Source organism: Mytilus galloprovincialis, chromosome 8 (assembly GCF_965363235.1).
Source record: "Mytilus galloprovincialis chromosome 8, xbMytGall1.hap1.1, whole genome shotgun sequence".
Lineage (NCBI taxonomy): Eukaryota > Metazoa > Mollusca > Bivalvia > Mytilida > Mytilidae > Mytilus > Mytilus galloprovincialis.
In genome coordinates this window covers 72,976,679-72,983,540 of record NC_134845.1, presented here as the reverse complement: position 1 = coordinate 72,983,540, position 6,862 = coordinate 72,976,679, and positions in this window count along the sequence as shown.

The following is a 6,862-nucleotide window of genomic DNA, read 5'->3' as shown; positions in this document are numbered from 1 at the left end:
TTAACATTCGATTTTTAACTTGCAACTACATTTTTCAAAATTCTACATTCGATTTCAACAATTAATTTTCAACTTTCAACATTCGATTTTCAACTTTCAAAATTTGTTTTTATCATCTAACAGTCCTTTTCAACATTCAATTTTTGATCATTCAACATTCGTTTTCAAAATTGAAATTTAGTTTCAAACCATACAAAATTAGTTTCAAACAGTCAAAATTAGTTTCAAACCATACAAAATTAGTTTCAAACAGTCAAAATTAGTTTCAAACCATACAAAATTAGTTTCAAACAGTCAAAATTAGTTTCAAACATACAAAATTAGTTTCAAACCATACAAAATTAGTTTCAAACATTCAAAATTAGTTTCAAACATTCAAAATTAGTTTCCAACATTCAAAATTAGTTTTCAACATTCGAATTTCAATTTTCAACAATTGTTTTCAAAATTCAACATTTGTTTTCAACATTCATTTTTTTAACATGGAAGATTTGTTTTCAACCTGAAACATTAAAAATTAGTTTTCAACATTTAATTCTCAATTTTTAACAAAGGTTTTCAAATTTTGACATATATTTTCACACATTATTAACATTCGATTTTTAACTTGCAACTACATTTTTCAAAATTCTACATTCGATTTCAACAATTAATTTTCAATATTCGATTTTCAACTTTCAAAATTTGTTTTTATCATCTAACAGTCCTTTTCAACATTCAATTTTCATCATTCAACATTCGTTTTCAAAATTGAAATTTAGTTTCAAACCATACAAAATTAGTTTCAAACAGTCAAAATTAGTTTCAAACCATACAAAATTAGTTTCAAACAGTCAAAATTAGTTTCAAACCATACAAAATTATTTTCAAACAGTCAAAATTAGTTTCAAACATACAAAATTAGTTTCAAACCATACAAAATTAGTTTCAAACATTCAAAATTAGTTTCAAACATTCAAAATTAGTTTCCAACATTCAAAATTAGTTTTCAACATTCGAATTTCAATTTTCAACAATTGTTTTCAAAATTCAACATTTGTTTTCAACATTCATTTTTTTAACATGGAAGATTTGTTTTCAACCTGAAACATTAAAAATTAGTTTTCAACATTTAATTCTCAATTTTTACCAAAGGTTTTCAAATTTTGACATATATTTTCACACATTATTAACATTCGATTTTTAACTTGCAACTACATTTTTCAAAATTCTACATTCGATTTCAACAATTAATTTTCAACTTTCAACATTCGATTTTCAACTTTCAAAATTTGTTTTTATCATCTAACAGTCCTTTTCAACATTCAATTTTCATCATTCAACATTCGTTTTCAAAATTGAAATTTAGTTTCAAACCATACAAAATTAGTTTCAAACAGTCAAAATTAGTTTCAAACCATACAAAATTAGTTTCAAACAGTCAAAATTAGTTTCAAACCATACAAAATTAGTTTCAAACAGTCAAAATTAGTTTCAAACCATACAAAATTAGTTTCAAACATTCAAAATTAGTTTCAAACATTCAAAATTAGTTTCCAACATTCAAAATTAGTTTTCAACATTCGAATTTCAATTTTCAACAATTGTTTTCAAAATTCAACATTTGTTTTCAACATTCATTTTTTTAACATGGAAGATTTGTTTTCAACCTGAAACATTAAAAATTAGTTTTCAACATTTAATTCTCAATTTTTAACATACAAAATTAGTTTCAAACCATACAAAATTAGTTTCAAACATTCAAAATTAGTTTCAAACATTCAAAATTAGTTTCCAACATTCAAAATTAGTTTTCAACATTCGAATTTCAATTTTCAACAATTGTTTTCAAAATTCAACATTTGTTTTCAACATTCATTTTTTTAACATGGAAGATTTGTTTTCAACCTGAAACATTAAAAATTAGTTTTCAACATTTAATTTTCAATTTTTAACAAAGGTTTTCAAATTTTGACATATATTTTCACACATTATTAACATTCGATTTTTAACTTACAACTACATTTTTCAAAATTCTACATTCGATTTCAACAATTAATTTTCAATATTCGATTTTCAACTTTCAAAATTTGTTTTTATCATCTAACAGTCCTTTTCAACATTCAATTTTCATCATTCAACATTCGTTTTCAAAATTGAAATTTAGTTTCAAACCATACAAAATTAGTTTCAAACAGTCAAAATTAGTTTCAAACCATACAAAATTAGTTTCAAACAGTCAAAATTAGTTTCAAACCATACAAAATTAGTTTCAAACATTCAAAATTAGTTTCAAACATTCAAAATTAGTTTCCAACATTCAAAATTAGTTTTCAACATTCGAATTTCAATTTTCAACAATTGTTTTCAAAATTCAACATTTGTTTTCAACATTCATTTTTTTAACATGGAAGATTTGTTTTCAACCTGAAACATTAAAAATTAGTTTTCAACATTTAATTCTCAATTTTTAACAAAGGTTTTCAAATTTTGACATATATTTTCACACATTATTAACATTCGATTTTTAACTTGCAACTACATTTTTCAAAATTCTACATTCGATTTCAACAATTAATTTTCAATATTCGATTTTCAACTTTCAAAATTTGTTTTTATCATCTAACAGTCCTTTTCAACATTCAATTTTCATCATTCAACATTCGTTTTCAAAATTGAAATTTAGTTTCAAACCATACAAAATTAGTTTCAAACAGTCAAAATTAGTTTCAAACCATACAAAATTAGTTTCAAACAGTCAAAATTAGTTTCAAACCATACAAAATTAGTTTCAAACAGTCAAAATTAGTTTCAAACCATACAAAATTAGTTTCAAACATACAAAATTAGTTTCAAACCATACAAAATTAGTTTCAAACATTCAAAATTAGTTTCCAACATTCAAAATTAGTTTTCAACATTCGAATTTCAATTTTCAACAATTGTTTTCAAAATTCAAGATTTGTTTTCAACATTCATTTTTTTAACATGGAAGATTTGTTTTCAACCTGAAACATTAAAAATTAGTTTTCAACATTTAATTCTCAATTTTTAACAAAGGTTTTCAAATTTTGACATATATTTTCACACATTATTAACATTCGATTTTTAACTTGCAACTACATTTTTCAAAATTCTACATTCGCTTTCAACAATTAATTTTCAACTTTCAACATTCGATTTTCAACTTTCAAAATTTGTTTTTATCATCTAACAGTCCTTTTCAACATTCAATTTTCATCATTCAACATTCGTTTTCAAAATTGAAATTTAGTTTCAAACCATACAAAATTAGTTTCAAACAGTCAAAATTAGTTTCAAACCATACAAAATTAGTTTCAAACAGTCAAAATTAGTTTCAAACCATACAAAATTAGTTTCAAACAGTCAAAATTAGTTTCAAACCATACAAAATTAGTTTCAAACAGTCAAAATTAGTTTCAAACCATACAAAATTAGTTTCAAACATTCAAAATTAGTTTCAAACATTCAAAATTAGTTTCCAACATTCAAAATTAGTTTTCAACATTCGAATTTCAATTTTCAACAATTGTATTCAAAATTCAACATTTGTTTTCAACATTCATTTTTTTAACATGGAAGATTTGTTTTCAACCTGAAACATTAAAAATTAGTTTTCAACATTTAATTCTCAATTTTTAACAAAGGTTTTCAAATTTTGACATATATTTTCACACATTATTAACATTCGATTTTTAACTGGCAACTACATTTTTCAAAATTCTACATTCGATTTCAACAATTAATTTTCAACTTTCAACATTCGATTTTCAACTTTCAAAATTTGTTTTTATCATCTAACAGTCCTTTTCAACATTCAATTTTCATCATTCAACATTCGTTTTCAAAATTGAAATTTAGTTTCAAACCATACAAAATTAGTTTCAAACAGTCAAAATTAGTTTCAAACCATACAAAATTAGTTTCAAACAGTCAAAATTAGTTTCAAACATACAAAATTAGTTTCAAACATTCAAAATTAGTTTCAAACATTCAAAATTAGTTTCCAACATTCAAAATTAGTTTTCAACATTCGAATTTCAATTTTCAACAATTGTTTTCAAAATTCAACATTTGTTTTCAACATTCATTTTTTTAACATGGAAGATTTGTTTTCAACCTGAAACATTAACAATTAGTTTTCAACATTTAATTCTCAATTTTTACCAAAGGTTTTCAAATTTTGACATATATTTTCACACATTATTAACATTCGATTTTTAACTTGCAACTACATTTTTCAAAATTCTACATTCGATTTCAACAATTAATTTTCAACTTTCAACATTCGATTTTCAACTTTCAAAATTTGTTTTTATCATCTAACAGTCCTTTTCAACATTCAATTTTCATCATTCAACATTCGTTTTCAAAATTGAAATTTAGTTTCAAACCATACAAAATTAGTTTCAAACAGTCAAAATTAGTTTCAAACCATACAAAATTAGTTTCAAACAGTCAAAATTAGTTTCAAACCATACAAAATTAGTTTCAAACAGTCAAAATTAGTTTCAAACCATACAAAATTAGTTTCAAACAGTCAAAATTAGTTTCAAACATACAAAATTAGTTTCAAACCATACAAAATTAGTTTCAAACATTCAAAATTAGTTTCAAACATTCAAAATTAGTTTCCAACATTCAAAATTAGTTTTCAACATTCGAATTTCAATTTTCAACAATTGTTTTCAAAATTCAACATTTGTTTTCAACATTCATTTTTTTAACATGGAAGATTTGTTTTCAACCTGAAACATTAAAAATTAGTTTTCAACATTTAATTCTCAATTTTTAACAAAGGTTTTCAAATTTTGACATATATTTTCACACATTATTAACATTCGATTTTTAACTTGCAACTACATTTTTCAAAATTCTACATTCGATTTCAACAATTAATTTTCAATATTCGATTTTCAACTTTCAAAATTTGTTTTTATCATCTAACAGTCCTTTTCAACATTCAATTTTCATCATTCAACATTCGTTTTCAAAATTGAAATTTAGTTTCAAACCATACAAAATTAGTTTCAAACAGTCAAAATTAGTTTCAAACCATACAAAATTAGTTTCAAACAGTCAAAATTAGTTTCAAACCATACAAAATTATTTTCAAACAGTCAAAATTAGTTTCAAACATACAAAATTAGTTTCAAACCATACAAAATTAGTTTCAAACATTCAAAATTAGTTTCAAACATTCAAAATTAGTTTCCAACATTCAAAATTAGTTTTCAACATTCGAATTTCAATTTTCAACAATTGTTTTCAAAATTCAACATTTGTTTTCAACATTCATTTTTTTAACATGGAAGATTTGTTTTCAACCTGAAACATTAAAAATTAGTTTTCAACATTTAATTCTCAATTTTTAACAAAGGTTTTCAAATTTTGACATATATTTTCACACATTATTAACATTCGATTTTTAACTTGCAACTACATTTTTCAAAATTCTACATTCGATTTCAACAATTAATTTTCAACTTTCAACATTCGATTTTCAACTTTCAAAATTTGTTTTTATCATCTAACAGTCCTTTTCAACATTCAATTTTCATCATTCAACATTCGTTTTCAAAATTGAAATTTAGTTTCAAACCATACAAAATTAGTTTCAAACAGTCAAAATTAGTTTCAAACCATACAAAATTAGTTTCAGACAGTCAAAATTAGTTTCAAACCATACAAAATTAGTTTCAAACAGTCAAAATTAGTTTCAAACCATACAAAATTAGTTTCAAACAGTCAAAATTAGTTTCAAACCATACAAAATTAGTTTCAAACATTCAAAATTAGTTTCAAACATTCAAAATTAGTTTCCAACATTCAAAATTAGTTTTCAACATTCGAATTTCAATTTTCAACAATTGTTTTCAAAATTCAACATTTGTTTTCAACATTCATTTTTTTAACATGGAAGATTTGTTTTCAACCTGAAACATTAAAAATTAGTTTTCAACATTTAATTCTCAATTTTTAACAAAGGTTTTCAAATTTTGACATATATTTTCACACATTATTAACATTCGATTTTTAACTTGCAACTACATTTTTCAAAATTCTACATTCGATTTCAACAATTAATTTTCAATATTCGATTTTCAACTTTCAAAATTTGTTTTTATCATCTAACAGTCCTTTTCAACATTTAATTTTCATCATTCAACATTCGTTTTCAAAATTGAAATTTAGTTTCAAACCATACAAAATTAGTTTCAAACAGTCAAAATTAGTTTCAAACCATGCAAAATTAGTTTCAAACAGTCAAAATTAGTTTCAAACCATACAAAATTAGTTTCAAACAGTCAAAATTAGTTTCAAACATACAAAATTAGTTTCAAACCATACAAAATTAGTTTCAAACATTCAAAATTAGTTTCAAACATTCAAAATTAGTTTCCAACATTCAAAATTAGTTTTCAACATTCGAATTTCAATTTTCAACAATTGTTTTCAAAATTCAACATTTGTTTTCAACATTCATTTTTTTAACATGGAAGATTTGTTTTCAACCTGAAACATTAAAAATTAGTTTTCAACATTTAATTCTCAATTTTTAACAAAGGTTTTCAAATTTTGACATATATTTTCACACATTATTAACATTCGATTTTTAACTTGCAACTACATTTTTCAAAATTCTACATTCGATTTCAACAATTAATTTTCAATATTCGATTTTCAACTTTCAAAATTTGTTTTTATCATCTAACAGTCCTTTTCAACATTCAATTTTCATCATTCAACATTCGTTTTCAAAATTGAAATTTAGTTTCAAACCATACAAAATTAGTTTCAAACAGTCAAAATTAAGTTTCAAACCATACAAAATTAGTTTCAAACAGTCAAAATTAGTTTC